The following is a 17,844-nucleotide window of genomic DNA, read 5'->3' as shown; positions in this document are numbered from 1 at the left end:
ATGTTTTCTCACTGGAATGCCTCGTCTTGCAAAATTACAGGCTTAAAAACACAATTAGGTAGTTTAAAATGAAGTATTAAAGAAATACCGCATATATTCAGATGGCTGCAATGTTTTCTTCCTCTCTCCTTTTCCGGTTTTGTTTTGTTCTCGGAGTGCTCAAAAAGCCTCTACTGCATTTGATTTTTATACTAATCATGCCCCATATTTTCTGAATTATGTTATATAGGCTGTGGTTAAATTATAAATGAAAGAGTGAACTACCAGACTTCTTGTCATAACAGCAGCTTTTATGTTACAGAAAATGCATTTAAAAAAAGGCGTTTTGCGTTGAAGGGTCCCCTTGCTTATTTTGTGTTGCATAATGTATATAGGCAGACACGCAAAGCAATTTGTAGAAATGTTTTTTGCAGTATTTTGAAAATTACAGCACCCTCTCTGTCCTCCGAGGGGAAAATGAAAGGAAACTAAGTACACCATGCATAAATATAACTACCCAAACAGCTCTCTGCCCTGGCTTTACACAGTCCTTCTTATGAAACACAGCCGAGCACACACATGTGCACGCATGCACATAGAGCCCGTGTCAAGTTAAATTTCTTTCCAAATTGTAAGTCAAATAAACTATTTCATGTGGTGGCACCTAAAAAAACCATCATCCACAATGCCAAGTGTCTTCTTCGGGGAAGAAGGAAAAGGCATCCAAAAGCCGGTATGACCTCAGTTTGAAAAAGGAATCAAGTAGCAGTTTGTAATCTCTGTACGTTTGTGTTTTCCCATTAAACTTATTTCCAATTCACTATACATGAAAACACAGTAAAATACTTTATAGACGTCTTGTATCACACTGCTCAAAGCACTTGACTGAAAGGCCACTTTATATCCTGATCCTAGCGGGATAGAGTTTTAAGATATAATTTATACTCAGCCAATTGATGAAATATTTAGTTTATAGGCTGTGGCATTGTAGGTCCATTGTAGCTGCACCACTTAAAAGGCTTTGCTATGGTGCAGGCACGAAGGATAATTTTCTGCATTAAATGTATTGGTATGCTTAACGTTTTGTTAATATGTCCCCCAATTTTTTGCCAACTGGAATGGGGGTAAGGGATCAGGGAAGCCTGAGGAACCAGGATGGATTATTCCTTTGCATGAAGTCATTTATTGGGCTCTTTCTAATGGGAGGCGAGATTTTACAGTATCTGCAGGAGTTGCTCAGATGCTTTCCATAAAGAGCAGATCCTATGCAAAAATCAGTATCATAGCTTATGCCCTTCATTTGTAGATAAGTGTATTCTTGAATGTCTGAAAGAATATTTGATGTGGAACTTAAAACAGTGCTGGAAAACTATCTTTGCCTTAATTGCCCTCCCCTCCGCGATGATGTGCGATGTGGGCTGCGTCACCAAAGCCCATCTCCTGTGTGCCCCTTGCGGTGGGCTTGGCGCTTTGCTGCCCCGTAACCAGCCTAAAGGACTGATTTTTTTTCTTGGCTTCATTGGATGAACTGTCTTCCTGAAATAACAAATCTTCTTTTGCAGCACTTGGAGTTTGGTTAGGGGTTACCTCTGAGCAACATGAACTTGGTCTTGCTGGCGTCTTGCGCTAATACGTTCGCTCCTGTTAGGAATCAGGGTACTCGGGAAACAGCCTGGAGTCATACAGCAGATTATTTCACCAAATTTGCATCTTTTCAACAGTAATGGGATGGCTTCCACAAATGCTCCCAGGCTCTAAATAGACGTTAAGTGGTTGTTTCTAGTTCCTTCTTTCTTCCGTCCCTGGAGAGCCACCCTCCATGCCGCCCACTCCCGGGCCTGTGCGCAGCCTGCTGGCAGCCGAGGCCTACCAGGGCCTGCCAGCCTGTCCCTGAGGCCAGGAGCGGGCCGGCCAGGCTTGTCATCCTGGCTGGGGTCCTTCTGTGAGCCCGGGCACCCCACCCCAGACCCCAGCAAGCATTGCTCAGCGAGCTTGGCACTGCGCTCATTGTGCCCACCAAGGGGCAGCTGCCTCCTGTAGCTGGAAGGCTGGGTGGGAAGTAGGGCTCGAAGGGAAGGGAGATGGGGTGTTGAGAGAGAGGCCAGACTGGGGCTGGGAGTGCCAGGAGTGTGGTAGATAGCAGCAGGGGTGGGGCAGATAGAGCACAGCTCCCGTGGACTGGGCACTAAGGTACCCCCGGGCCAGGGCCTGCGGGGTGGGACTGAAGGGGTGGGTTGGCCCAGAGCAGAGTTTTTTAATGTGGTTCTGATTAAGAATAAGAGAGAGTTTGTGTTCTGAAAATGTACCAAATGTTTGTTCTAATTTTCTAACGCCCTCCTCCCAGTGGCCGGGCATGTCAGTTCTGCCAGGACTGCATGGCAGCCGAAGGGGTCAGACCTGCTGGGCTCTGTGTGGTCACGACTTGTTCAGAGGGCTGGGGCAGCTTTGGGCCTCAGGGGCCTCTGGAGAGGGGCGAGGGGAGGCTCTCCTGCAGGGAATGTCCCAGAGGGCCTGCTCTACTTTCTACAGCTGCTTGGGGTGCTGAAGAAGCCAAGCGTCTGCAAGCAGCCCTCTGGCCCCTCCATGTCCCCGGCACCTCGTCCTGTTCCACGGGGAGCTGTGGGCCGAGCCAAGGGTGCCCCACTCCCGTCCTCTGGGTCCTGTTCTGTTGGTCAAGCTTCTTGATGGGCTTGTATGGCTGGGACCTGCTTTAGCCTCTGTTGGCCCTTTGGGGCCTGATGAAGGTCAGCCCACCTGGGTTCTCCAGCGGGCATGTCCTGGAACCTTGAAATTTGTCGGGGACATGGCCTTGCACTTCCTGAAAGCATCCCTTGGAGGTGCACATTTAGGGCTCCTGGGAACATATTTGACCCATGTGCTCTGGGAAGCTACAGAAAGTTCTTTCCAAACCACACCTGAAAAAGCACAATTTTTATTGACATTAACAATAGTGCTTGAGTTTTCCTTTAAAATGATGCCCCAGTGAATCAATCCAACAGCTCTGCAAAGGATTAAAAGCCATGATATTCTTCATTTTCCTGTTGAGCTGATGATGACAAAAGCCATTTTCTCAAAATAAAACCTTTTCTATTTTCAGTATAGACACATGTTTATACTTTAGATTTTTTTTTTTTAAGATAATTATTTTTTTTATTGAAGGGTAGTTGACACACAGTATTACATTACATTAGTTTCAAGTGTACAACACAGTGATAAAACATTTATAAACATAATTCTAGGTTCCAGCTATCACCCTACCAAGCTGTTACAATATCTTGATTTTATTCCTTATGCTATACATTGCATCCCGGTTACTTATTTATTTTACCATTGGAAGTCTGTCCTTTTTTTTTTTTTTTTTTTTTTTTTTTTTGTGAGGGCATCTCTCATATTTATTGATCAAATGGTTGTTAACGACAATAAAATTCTGTATAGGGGAGTCAATCCTCAATGCACAATCATTAATCCACCCCAAGCCTAATTTTCGTCAGTCTCCAATCTTCTGAGGCATAACAAACAAGTTCTTACATGGAGAACAAATTCTTACATAATAAATAAGTTACATAGTGAACAGTACAAGGGCAGTCATCACAGAAACTTTTGGTTTTGCTCATGCATTATGAACTATAAACAGTCAGTTCAAATATGAACACTCATTTGGTTTTTATACTTGATTTATATGTGGATACCACATTTCTCTCTTTATTATTATTATTTTTAATAAAATGCTGAAGTGGTAGGTAGATACAAGATATAGGTAGAAAACATAGTTTAGTGTTGTAAGAGAGCAAATGTCGATGATCAGGTGTGTGCCTGTAGACTATGTGTTAATCCAAGCTAGACAAGGGCAATAAAACATCCACATATGCAGAAGATTTCTCTCAGAACAGGGGGGTGAGGTTCTAAGCCTCACCTCTGTTGATCCCCAATTTCTCACCTGATGACCCCCCTGCGACTGTGCCTGTCTTAGGTTGTTCCTCCCTTGAGGAATCTTACCCGTCTCTGGCTAACCAGTCATCTTCCGGGGCCATACAGGGAAATGTAAAGTTGGTAAGTGAGAGAGAAGCTTTATTGTTTGAAAAGGTTAGCTTTTTATTTCCTTGCATATTTATGCCCTGTGGCTTCTATGCCCAGCATTTGTCTTGAGGTATCTTTATCACTTGGAAGAATTATGATACTCGGTAAATTTGATATGAGGCACGAATTCTATTTAAGGGTTGTAATTAGGAAGGAAGAAGAAAAGCTATAGAAGTAGCAGGCGGAAGAAAACATGGGAAGATTGATTATTTCTTTGACATATCTTCTTGTAGAGTAACTTCAGCATGTATAGGTTTTAAGCTACTACTTAAATTGCACACACACATTAACATAATAGGAGTATAGTTACATAACCAAAGCATATCTGTAATTACCGGCCATCTCCAGTGAAACCAAGAAAACCAGTTAGGCACCTTAGGCATTTGTGAAAACTTATCTATGATATGGTTGATATTGTCCAACTGAACTTGAACAGTCTGAGAGAAATCAGACAAATTAAAACAACCCATTCCTGGGGAATGTTCACATCCCTTATGTTCTTTTAACAGTAAATAGTCTGTAGTTCTAAGATTTTGGAGCGCTACAATTTGCACTTCTCCTAATTCTTGGTTGAGTTCCAACAGTATAGATCCAGTCAAATTTGTTGTTTTACTGTATGCACAGGCCAGCTTAGATATCTCCTTCCTCATTCCCATGGCAAGTCCAGGAACTGGTGGGATGAGTGCATCTACAGCTGTAGCAGTGCGTGGATCTTTGTTGGGGTTTTTTGATGATCATCTTCTGGCATGAGTCTTCCCGAGAGTGCTGATGTTGGAAGTTCTCTTTCATATCGTATCTTAGTTCATTTTCACGGTAGCCCAATTAGGCTTTGATCTTCTGTATAAACGCAAACAGACCCTTTGCCTACACTTTTATGTGCCCTTTATACCCTTGTGTAGAACTCATTGGAGGTTACCACACAGGAACTGCCCTTTTTTTTTGTTTGTTTGTTTTGTTTTGTTTTTGGTATCACTAATCTACACTTACATGACAAATATTATGTTTACTAGGCTCTCCCCTATACCAGGTCTCTCCTATAAACCCCTTTACAGTCACTGTCCATCAGCATAGCAAAATGTTGTAGAATCACTACTTGCCTTCTCTGTTGTACAGCCCTCCCTTTTCTCCTACCCCCCCATGCATGTTAATCTTAATACCCCCCTACTTCTGCCCCCCCTTATCCCTCCCTACCCACCCATCCTCCCCAGTCCCTTTCCCTTTGGTACCTGTTAGTCCATTCTTGAGTTCTGTGATTCTGCTGCTGTTTTGTTCTTTCAGTTTTTCCTTTGTTCTTATATTCCACAGATAAGTGAAATCATTTGATATTTCTCTTTCTCTGCTTGGCTTGTTTCACTGAGCATAATACCCTCCAGCTCCATCCATGTTGCTGCAAATGATTGGATTTGCCCTTTTCTTATGGCTGAGTAGTATTCCATTGTGTATAAATACCACATCTTCTTTATCCATTCATCTATAGATGGACATTTAGGTTGCTTCCAATTCTTGGCTATTGTAAATAGTGCTGCGATAAACATAGTGGTACACTGATCTTTCTCATACTTGATTGCTGCATTCTTAGGGTAAATTCCTAGGAGTGCAATTCCTGGGTCAAATGGTAAGTCTGTTTTGAGCATTTTGATGTACCTCCATACTGCTTTCCACAATGGTTGAACTAACTTACATTCCCACCAGCAGTGTAGGAGGGTTCCCCTTTCTCCACAGCCTCGCCAACATTTGTTGTTGTTTGTCTTTTGGATGGCAGCCATCCTTACTGGTGTGAGGTGGTACCTCATTGTAGTTTTAATTTGCATTTCTCTGATAATTAGCGATGTGGAGCATCTTTTCATGTGTCTGTTGGCCATCTGTATTTCTTTTTTGGAGAACTGTCTGTTCAGTTCCTCTGCCCATTTTCTAATTGGGTTATTTGTTTTTTGTTTGTTGAGGTGTGTGAGCTGTTTATATATTCTGGACGTCAAGCCTTTATCGGATGTGTCATTTTTAAATATATTCTCCCATACTTTAGGGATCCTTTTTGTTCTATTGATGGTGTCTTTTGCTGTACAGAAGCTTTTCAGCTTAATATAGTCCCACTTACTCATTTTTGCTGTTGTTTTCCTTGCCCGGGGAGATATGTTCAAGAAGAGGTCACTCATGTTTATGTCTAAGAGGTTTTTGCCTATGTTTTCTTCCAAGAGTTTAATGGTTTCATGACTTACATTCAGGTCTTTGATCCATTTTGAGTTTACTTTTGTATGTGGGGTTAGACAATGGTCCAGTTTCATTCTCCTACATGTAGCTATCCAGTTTTGGCAGCACCACCTGTTGAAGAGACTGTCATTTTGCCATTGTATGTCCATGGCTCCTTTATCAAATATTAATTGACCATATATGTCTGGGTTAATGTCTGGATTCTCTAGTCTGTTCCATTGGTCTGTGGCTCTGCTCTTGTGCCAGTACCAAATTGTCTTTATTACTATGGCTTTATAGTAGAGCTTGAAGTTGGGGAGTGAGATCCCCCCTACTTTATTCTTCTTTCTCAGGATTGCTTTGGCTATTTGGGGTCTTTGGTGTTTCCATATGAATTTTTGAATTATTTGTTCCAGTTCATTGAAGAATGTTGCTGGTAGTTTCATAGGGATTGCATCAAATCTGTATATTGCTTTGGGCAGGATGGCCATTTTGACGATATTAATTCTTCCTAGCCACGAGCATGGGATGAGTTTCCATCTGTTAGTGTCCCCTTTAATTTCTCTTAATAGTGACTTGTAGTTTTCAGAGTATAAGTCTTTCACTTCTTTGGTTAGGTTTATTCCTAAGTATTTTATTTTTCTTGATGCAATTGTGAATGGAGTTGTTTTCCTGATTTCTCTTTCTGTTGGTTCATTGTTAGTATATAGGAAAGCCACAGATTTCTGTGTGTTGATTTTGTATCCTGCAACTTTGCTGTATTCCGATATCAGTTCTAGTAGTTTTGGGGTGGAGTCTTTAGGGTTTTTTATGTACAGTATCATGTCATCTGCAAAAAGTGACAGTTTAACCTCTTCTTTACCAATCTGGATTCCTTGTATTTCTTTGTTTTGTCTGATTGCCGTGGCTAGGACCTCCAGTACTATGTTAAATAACTGTGGAGAGAGTGGGCATCCCTGTCTAGTTCCCAATCTCAGAGGAAATGCTTTCAGCTTCTCGCTGTTCAATATAATGTTGGCTGTGGGTTTATCATAGATGGCCTTTATTATGTTGAGGTACTTGCCCTCTATTCCCATTTTGCTGAGAGTTTTTATCATGAATGGATGTTGAACTTTGTCAAATGCTTTTTCAGCATCTATGGAGATGATCACGTGGTTTTTGTCCTTCTTTTTGTTGATGTGGTGGATGATGTTGATGGACTTTCGAATGTTGTACCATTCTTGCATCCCTGGGATGAATCCCACTTGGTCATGATGTATGATTTTTTTGATGTATTTTTGAATTCGGTTTGCTAATATTTTGTTGAGTATTTTTGCATCTACGTTCATCAGGGATATTGGTCTGTAGTTTTCTTTTTTGGTGGGGTCTTTGCCTGGTTTTGGTATTAGGGTGATGTTAGCTTCATAGACTGAGTTTGGGAGTATCCCCTCCTCCTCTATTTTTTGGAAAACTCTAAGGAGAATGGGTATTATGTCTTCCCTGTATGTCTGATAAAATTCCGAGGTAAATCCATCTGGCCCGGGGGTACTTCAGATTTTTTTAATCTGGTAGATAAAATTTAGATTTATTCTCTTTTTCATTGTCCACTGGGGTCCAAACCAAGGGAAGCAGGCAACCTGTTCAACAGAATTCACAAATGGAAAACTCAGGTCAAACTTTCCTAAATCTCATGTTTGTTTTGTAAGGATATAATTCAAAGGCTTAATGACATCTTTCACTATAGAAGATCTGAAATGAAGGATTGAGTCTAATCTTTCTCTCCGGAAGGCACACCTTGTTTTGTGCGCTTCAGCTCATCATTGGCAAAGCGAAGAACAGGAGGAAAGAATGTGATTCCCATTTCCTTATTGCAACAACAGAAGGGCAAAGCAAGGAGAAAGCCAAGGCAGAACAGTCTTTCGTTAACAAACCCTTTCCTTGAGGTGCTGAGCAAGGCCAGCCCGCGGCTTTACCCACAGCCGGGGACGTACCCGAGGGGGCAGGTGGGAAGCCCGGAGCCAGGATGCTCTCACAGATGTCTGTTAGGTCAGAGGTCTCATAATTACAGCAGGAAATCTGCCATCTGAAAAAAATTACAAAATAATAATGCCCATTACCATGGAATCCTGTGGATCCTTGGATTTTCCTGGTCTTGCAATATAGTGTGTTTGATAGCTCATGTGTGATGACATTAATTTCTTTTCACGACCACAGATTGAATAGGAAGGGGTTGTGCATAATCTTCAACTTTCATCAGGAAATTGTGAATTGCACTGCCCTCCACAAAAAATAAAAAATAAAAAATAAAAACCAAACCCCTGGCTGCCCTGGACACTCCCTCCCTGGGGCTCTTTACTGTTTGTGCTCCTTTCCTTGCCTGCCTGCAGTTGGCTCCACAGCCAGACCCTGCAATCACCTCAAATAAAACATTATGCACAAAATTTAACAGCTTCAGGACAGCTCCTTTCATATGTGTCTTAAAATTCTCCTTTCATTTTGAGTCAGGATATTTCTATGTGCCAGTGTAAAAGCCATGTGAGGGGAGCGGGCTGATGCCCCTTCCCCCACTTGCTGATGTGGCAGGAATGGAGAACAAAGAACATCCTGTTTACACATTCCAGGAGCAACTGAAGGAGCCCCGCTGTGCCTACCTTTCCCCGGCTACTGCTGACGTCAATACTGTGCTTGATTGTCTATTGGATAATGCTATTTCCTGGAATAGTGTGCCTTCTTTGCTGTATAAATACTCTGAACTCTAATAAAGCTTTTCTGGCGACACGCAGGAGCGTCAGCCCTCCCAGTTCTTTCTGTCTTTCTTTGTTTTCTTCGCCCCCCTTGTGCGCTTCAGGACCTGCTCGACTCGGCGCGGCTGGACCACGTCACCATGTCAGCAGAAGCAAGCTAAATTTGGAAAAAAAGAAACTGTTATTCTTCTGTGAATAACAAGGTAAGATTATTAGTTGTTTTCCTGTTTAGAAAGTTGATTTTATTTAACATTTGTATTTGTACAAATACAAATTAAACATAAATGAATCTTAAATGTCCTTGATTTAGTTCATTTAAGGAACAACCATACATATGTATATATACATGTATATATTTTTCGTCAAATATTTTTCCTTTGATATTATTCTTCTACTTCTGTGAGACATATATTAATATGTTATGTATTTACAGTGTAGGTACATATCAGCACAATTCTGTTTATTTGTTGGTGTGCTTAGATGTAACAGGACAGAAATAGTGTTTTGCCAGAAAGCTTACAGTGTTCTGGGAAGATCTGTTAGGAATTTAATTTTTCCAGATGGGCCCCCAGTTCTTGTCCAACTTGTAGTTTTTAGCATACACTTCACCACCACCACTTTACTTCTCTGGGAAGCCCATTACCTTGTCCACATGCAGGCTCAGACCTGTGCTACTTGTAGATTTTTAAGATGAAGTCATTGATGGTTTGAGTTACTGGAGAGATGTTAATTCGTCCAGCTGGGTTGGCTCAGTGGCAGTCTCAGCACAGGGCCTTGACAGCCACCCTCACTGAGAAATCGGACAGGAAGGAAGGGGCGTGGGCTCACCGTGGAGGTGTGGAGACCACAGATCACAGAAGGTCTTTGCCAAGCAGACCAAGGGAATGAGACCCACTCGTCAGTCTTGCAAGATCTGTATGAAAACACCTTTCTTTAAAACTAGAATGGTACCGGAAAATCCTGGGAAGTGATCAAGCACTGTATTATCAAGAGGACAGCAAAATATATGTATGTATATGTTAATACATATAAGCATAAATATATAGAATATTTCATATTTTATATATTTCTATATTCTCAGTGCCTGTTACTCTGATGCTTGTGAGGCATTTCCTTTGTTAAAACAGAGTGGCCTGTGTGTGTCACTGGGCTGCTCTGGGATGGGACTCTCCACACTCACACTGTTGTGCAACACCATATAATTTGCAGAGCAGTTTCTGAGCAGGAATTCACTGGGCTGTCACCACCAGCACCTGGAGGAAGGGAGGGGTGGGGAGGGGTCAGGGAACGACCCTTCCCTCCCCCAGGCTATAACATGACCATGACCTTTCCACCCACACATTTACCACATAACATCCAGATGTCCAAAAACATTTTTTGAGAACTCTATGAAATTCGATAGAATGTGAAATGTGACAGTATATGAACTCAGTGACATAAATGGTAACACAGCCCTAAGTTCTGTATGTAAAAATGCAGCGGTTTTCCCTGGAGGTGAAGCTGACAAAGACCAGGGCTGTGTGCTCTCCGGGGAGACCTGCCTCTGCTTCTGCTGGGGCCTCCTCAATTTTTCTCCAAAACATTTTTCTGCTTAAGGAGGTGCTTCTTCTCCCAAAAGCATCCTGAAGACGGCATTTATTATTTGTTACTGTGAAAATTGAGGACCCTGGTGACTTTTCCATGGACACAGAATTCGTAAGTGGCAGACACATTTTGCAAACTCCTGCCTTCGGCCTAAGGGCTCTTTGTGCCCCACAGCAGGAGGGAGGTCCCTGCGGCCCCACACCTGTCCAGTCTCACCTGCACTCTCCTCCGCTGCAGTGGAGGGCTCCTGGAGGGGCTTTTGCATTCCCTGGCCTGTGACCACAAGGCTGGCAGCTCCGGAAGGGCAGGTCTAAGCTCCTTCATACCGGCATCTCATACCAGCAGTTGAGTTCATTTTTGCTGAAAAACTGCAGATACTCATACTCTGTGAAGTTTACAGATCCAGACGATGCAGAAGTTTGGGGTGGAAACATTCTTTGATATTATAAATGAGCTGGTTCATGAAAATGAAAAAACATGTGACTGAGGAGGAGGTAGTGTTTGGGGACAGAGAACCTGTGGCCTTTGGGGTTGCCTGCAGGGTGGTACATAAGAACTCAATCGCATGCAGCCTGGTTCTGCTCCCCCTGACCAGCCGGGAAAGCGCTGGTGTCCTCCACCCTGGCCTCGGCTTCCTCACCAGGTCACAGGAGGGAATTAACCAGGGCTGCCCTCTAGTTGAAAGGCCTCTGATTTATATCATTAATGAAAGAAAATGGACCATTTGTTGCCAGTTTAACAGCATCACCACTGATGGACTTTTTTCCTTCCCTCTTACATTAAAAAATTACCTCTTTCTTTTTTTAAATCACATTACAAGAGCAGTCCATGCCCATTGTAGAACTTTCCAAAATGTAGAAAACTATTTTAAAAATCATATTTGGCTGTACACTCACCACCTTCTATTAACATTTTGGTAATTTAGCCTGTTTCTATCTGTATGTTTAACATATGGCTCTTGTTTTGTGCAAACGATTTTGTGTGCTGTCCTTTTCTCTGTTCTGCCACAAACCCCTCCCTGTTTTGCATCAAAAATCTTTCTGAACATTCTTTAGAATGGCAAATGTTCTTGCAAACAGATGTAACATCATTTACCAAACTGATTCTTTATTATTTAATATTTGGGAGTTTTCTTTTCCTTTGCGATTAGATACAACCCCTTGTTGGGCATCTTTGGGTATAAAGCTTGCCCCCACATATATGGCTGTTCCTTTGGGGTAATTTTTTAAAAAAAAAGAATTTCTGAATGAGAGGATCTGGTGGCACTGCTTCCAGAGCAGTTTCCCTGACTCACTCACCAACAGCCTGGGAGACTGCGCGGCTCACGTTCCATATGGAACATTTCCCTTTTTTTCCCTTGCCTGTCACAGATAGCAGGCACTTGCAAATAATATGCATTGTTTAATTTGAAATCTTTTGGTTTAGTTGTGGCGTCAGTCATTTTTTTTCCCAGAAGTGTGAGTCATTTGCTTTTCTTCTATGGATTGTATGCTTTGTTTTTAAAGGAATGGATGTATTGGAAATTCCCGGATTCCATACACATGCTTATGTTTCATAATATATCACTTGAGAAATTATTCAAATGGCCAACTGGTGTTAGTAAATGGAGTCGCAAAAGTTTCCACTTGAAAAATCCAAGCAAGTAGAGAGTGGAGCAAAGATTTCTCTTTTTCTTCCTGGTTTTTTGTTTCCACTAAATTGCTTCCATTTCTTCTGCTTTTTGAAAAAAGCATTAAGAATGCACCATCGCCCTTATGATCCTAAAGGCAGAACAAAGATGAACAATATCACCCAATTTTACCAAACAAATATTCCCATTTTTCCACAGTGTGACAACCTGATTACTACCATTTATATGTTAACATCATTAACCACTTCACTGCCAAATACCGACTAGGTAATAGGATTAATTTCAGGGACTATTTTAACTTTAAATACCATGAGCTCAATTGTTTAAAAAGTGTGTAACATAGGAGTGAGGCTCCCAGCTTAAGCTGTGAGGTTTTTTGCTCACCATCTTAAGAGAGTTAGGTTGCTTAAAAATCAGGACGAAAATGACACCTGTAGAAGTATCAGTCTTCAACAATGGCACCTGTAGAGCTTGTAGGGCTTCTAGAGAATCTTATAACTGACAGATCCTGCAAATTTAACTTTGACAATAAATATATCTGGTGCTTATGTTATCATCCAATGATACAAAACATTTTCAAGGTAGAACCAAATAATTTGAAAAAAAGTTACGCCTCATTCTCTGCTCAGTCTTTACTGTTGTCTGCAGTTACAAAGGGCATTTTTCAGCTCATTCATTGGAAATACTTGAATTAACATTCACTGTCCAGATTCATTATTTTCCTAGGACCAAAATATCTAAATAAGAAATTAAGAAGAAATCATGTTTGAATTGAGAACTAAGTCACTTGGTCCAGTCTCTTAACCTCTCAGAGCTTCAGTTTCCTCATCAGTAAAGGGGTGCTATCTGTACCTACTGTATAGGGAGACTGCTTTGTGGATTTAATTAGAGAAAGCAATTTAGAGCAGTATTTAATAAAATAAACAAATGGTAGCTGTAAAGACGTCTTTTACTTCTTGTTTTAAAATACAAAAAATGAAAAATAAATAAATGGTAATTGCTATAATTTTAACTCACTAACTAAACATAATTCACTAAATAACACTAACTAAAGGTGAATTCATTCAATGTCCAAAGTATCACCAAGTCTCTTAAACTCACAGGGCTTCTGTCATCTGCTTTTTCAATGGGGATATACTGCCAAAGGGCCAGTTACCATGCTTTATAAACACTAGGAATCTGAGTTCTTTCAAGATTTTGAAAAGAAAAAGCACAAGAATCTACTTATCTCCCACCTTCTGGCACTACTTAAAGAAAAATCCACCGCCTCCCGCGGAGTTCGGCGCGCTTTGCCACCTCAGCCAAGGGCTCAAGAGCCGCCAAGTGGGAGGGGGTCTGCCATCCTCAGGCTGAGGCCTTACCTCCACGGGGCCAGTGGGCAACCAGACCCAGAGGCAAGACCCGGCTGCTCACCTCTGGACGGTGGAACAGCCGGCCACGACCCAGCCTCCCCGACTCCCACTCAAGGGCTCATCCGTCTGGACCCCAGGCAATGCGCCTTTCCAGTCCACCACACTGTCTCTGGCCTCCCCACAGAGGGCTTGCCCAGGGAGAGCGAGATCCCGCGCTGAGGGCGCTACCAGCTCAGGTGTGAACACACAGGGCAGCAAACTGCCCTGTGACTGAGTTCTACCCCACTCTTAACTGGGAGAGCCAAGCACTGTGCCCGGTCCCTCCATAAGCACTGTCAGTCGGCCGGCGGTGAGAGCACACAGCACCGCGTGGTAGGCGATGCCCTCGCTGTTTGGCACCCAAGGATCCTGAAGCCAGCGAGTTCCTGCAGCTACGAAATGGCAGGGGCACAACCTGAACTCAAGGCTTGGCTCTTCCCCCAACTCCACACTTGCGACAACTGTACCGCTGACAATCTCTGTGACCTTAGGCAAGTTCCTTGCCATCTCTGTGCCTCGGTTTCCTTATCTATAAGAGAATGTTTTATCCACTTCACAGGGCATTGGGATAATTAAATGAGGTCACCCGTACAAAATGCTCAGTAAATGCTCTTTAAAAAAATGTTTTTTTACCCCATTAGAACGCCTTTGGTTGAGCCTTTGTTTTCCTCAAGTGGAATGAAGGCTCCAAAATAGTCTTATCAGCCCCTGAGCTTTAATAGGACTTAAATAGAGGCTTGGCAAATTCAGGGCAGAGAAAACACAGGACACCTCGCTCTCGGAAAGTGATGCTGGCCAAATTTGATGATGGCCTGAGGTTCTTAGAATCCTGGAGCCTAGAGTCATCTTGGCCGCTTAGAAAGCAGAATGAGGCAGGGAGAAGGGACTTGGCAGGAGGCCACAGTTAGGGGCACAGTTAGGACAAGGACTCAGGTGTCCTCATTCCCATTCTGGGGTCTGCGGCCAGCAACTGCAGGCCCACTGGGAGACAAAAAAGCCAATTCCAACCTGTAAGCAAGCAACAAATGCTATCACCACCTCCCGCGGCCCCTCAGGAGGTTACTGCAGGGAGCCGCAGCCAGGCTGCACAGGAGATGTCATGAAGCAGGAAAGCCATGGCCCTGCTGCCACCCTCGTCACAGCAAGCCAGGGCCCTGACGCCCAAGCCCACTATCAGGAGCTCCAGGAAGCCGCCTCGCCAGAGCCCTGAAGACGACATCAGGACCGCGCTGTGCGGAGATGGCTGCATTACTCGTGAGAATGTCTGCTGTGTTTAGCCTGAAAATACAACACACACACACGGACTGATTTGAGTCAGCCCTGCAAGCATCAGAGAGCCCAAAAATATCCCACCCAGTACTCCTCCACTGGGCAAGCATTTTTAGAACCCTCACTTGGCCCAGTCGGGGAGTGAGGGGCTGTGATTTCCTGCCCAAGAATGGTAAGTGCCAAAAAGAACAAAACAGAAGTTTCCTCTCTTACCTAATGACTTTGGGGACCCCCCTCCCACCAACACCATCCTCTGCACTTACTCCTCCCCCTGCAGCCTGAGCAATCCACAGCACAGGCAAGTTCACGTCCCCACCTTGTTCACAATCCTCCCACAGCTCCCGTCTCAGAGTAAGAGCGAAAGCTTCCCCTGCAGGATGGCTTTCCTGCTCCCTCTCTGACCTCATCTCTGACTCCGTTCCTGTCTCTATTCCAGCTCCATCAGTTCCGACACAAGGTCTCGCAAGTGCTGTTCCCTCTGCCAGAAACACCCTTCTTGCGGTGTCTCCACGACTCCCTCCATTCCTTCGGGTTTCTGCTCAAACATCCAACCAGCAAAGAGGCCGTCCTAGACGGCCTTCTCTGGAGCACCCTTCCCACCGTTCCCCCCAACTCTTTCCCGCTTTATTCTCCTCGGGCACTTGTCACCTCTAATACATGTTTATTATCTACTGTCCGTCTCCCAAGTAGACATCATGTTTCATGGGAGCATGTGAGCAGGGACATTGCTCTGCTTACTTCTCAGTCTTCACCTCCTAGTATAGTGCCTGTGTGATATTGTGAGTCATGACAAATATGTATTTGGTCTTCATCTTACTTGTAACACAGTTTCTAAAACCCTTGGAATCTCCTAAGAGGTGAGAGATTTCCTAAACTGTCTTTTGTTATGTTAAGGAGATGACTTTTGGATCCCACACAAGAAAAAGGGCTGGTTCCAAGAGAACTAACCTTGGATGCGAGGGTTGTAACTTCCATTCCCACACACTGACCTCCTGAGAGGTCAGAGAGCCTGGAGATTGAGTCGATCATCATCAATGCCCAATGATTTAATCAGTCATGGCTATGTAATGAAGCCTCCATAGAAACTCAAAAGGACAGTTGTGCTTGGAATGGGTGTGGAATGTCCACACCCTTCCCCCATACCTTGCTCTATACATCTCTTCCGTCTGGCTGTTCCTAGTTAAATGCTTTCATAATAAACCAGTGATCTGCTAAGCAAAATGTTTCTCAGACTTCTGTGAGCTGCGCTAGAAAATTAATCGAGCCTGATGGAAGTGCGTCAGACGTGGGGAAGGGGTGGGGGGACAGAAGCAGTCTGTGGGACTGAGCCCCTAACCTGTGGAATCTGATGCTACCTCCAGGGAGACAGTGCCAGAATTCAGTTGACTCGTGGGACACCCAGCTGGTGTGGTTGCTTGTTGGTGTGGGAAACCCTACCCCCAAAGTGGAACTGGGCACAGAACCCTGAGCCTGGCACGTGTTAGATGCTCAGTAAACGTTTGTGGAAGGAAAGAAAATAGAGGGAGGAAGAGAGGGAGGGAAGGGAGAAGGGGAGGAAGGCAGGCCCTTTTCTTCCAAAAACTGGCAGAAAGGGTCTATCCTGCCTCTACTATTGGCTGAGACTTCCTGTAGGATAACTACAACACGAACTCCCTTGCTCATAAATCTTCTACAGCTCCCCAGTATCTAATAGAGCAAATGTCACCACATGGCATTCACAGCCCCGCACAAGCTGGAACTAGGGGGCCTTGCCTGTGTCATCCTCTTCCCCTGTGCACGCCTGACCTCAAGTCATGCTTCCAGACACACTGTTGAAGCTCAAGGCTCCCTACCCACTCTGTGAATCAGGCTTATGAGGCCACCCTTCAGGTCCTGGCAAAGCGGGACTTGAATTCTGGCTCCTCCATGAGCTGGCTGTGTGAGCTTCAAGAGAGCTGCTTAACATTTTCTGTGCCTCCAGTTCATTTCTTAAGTGAAGATAATTACTCTCCACAGTAGGACTATGAACCAGAAGGAGGTAGTGCTTGGGGAACACTGGTACAGTGCCTGGCACAGAGGTTTCTCCACCTCAACAGGAGTGCCATTCCGGGATGGATGCTTCTTTTGGTTGCCAGGGGGCAGGGGAGGAGGTCCTTTGCATTGCAGGTTTGTGCAGCATCCCAAGCCTCTCCCCACCAGAGGTTGGTAGCATCCCCCCAGTGGTGACAACCTTAAAAATGTCTCCAGACATTGCCAAATGTCCCCTGGGGTAGGGCAGCCTGATTTGGCAAAACATGCCTATACTATTCACTGTTTATCTGAAATTTGAATTTGTGCCACCTGTATGCTATCTGGCAACCCTACCTGGGGGGCAAAACTTCACCCTCATTAAAAACCTCTTGGTTTGGAGTGGAAGCATCATGGGGTCCCAGGGTGCCATCACTTGTTTCTTTCACCGCTTATAAGCTTCCTAGCAAGTCCTGCCCTCCTTTCCCGTCCCACTGCCTCCCACCGAGGGCCTGGGAGGCTCAGCTCCCCAAGCACGCCCACAGTCACTGTGAGGACAGCTCTCTCCATCAGGGCCCTCACACCAGCTCCATTTGCAGAGCCAACGCAGACGCCTCTCCAGCACCGTCCTCCTCCCCCTGCCTCCTTCCTGGGGTCTCTCCTCCCACCCAGAAGCCCCCGCCATCTCCCCTCCAATTAAGAGGCCTCCCAGGCTTAGCCAGAGGCAGCAAAACAAGGCGGCTAGTCACTCTGCTTCCGTTCTCAACTCGTGTCACATGGCGGTTCATTTCATGGCAGTTGTCATGGGAACAGGAAGCCAGTCCCTGCTAGCTCTGGGAAGCAAAACAAAACTAAGAGATGGAGGCAGGGAGGGAAAAGGAGGGCTTGCGGGGGTGGAGGGTGAGCCAACCCAGGAAGAAGCCAGGGTTAAGCTGGTTGGGTTTAACTGGAGCAAGTCATGATGAGGACACGGTCTCCACCTTTCCCTTGGTGGGACTGGGGAGATAGAAAAAATAAG

The sequence above is a fragment of the Manis pentadactyla genome, chromosome 14 (genome assembly GCF_030020395.1).
Source record: "Manis pentadactyla isolate mManPen7 chromosome 14, mManPen7.hap1, whole genome shotgun sequence".
NCBI lineage: Eukaryota > Metazoa > Chordata > Mammalia > Pholidota > Manidae > Manis > Manis pentadactyla.
Note: the sequence above shows the minus strand (reverse complement) of the source record.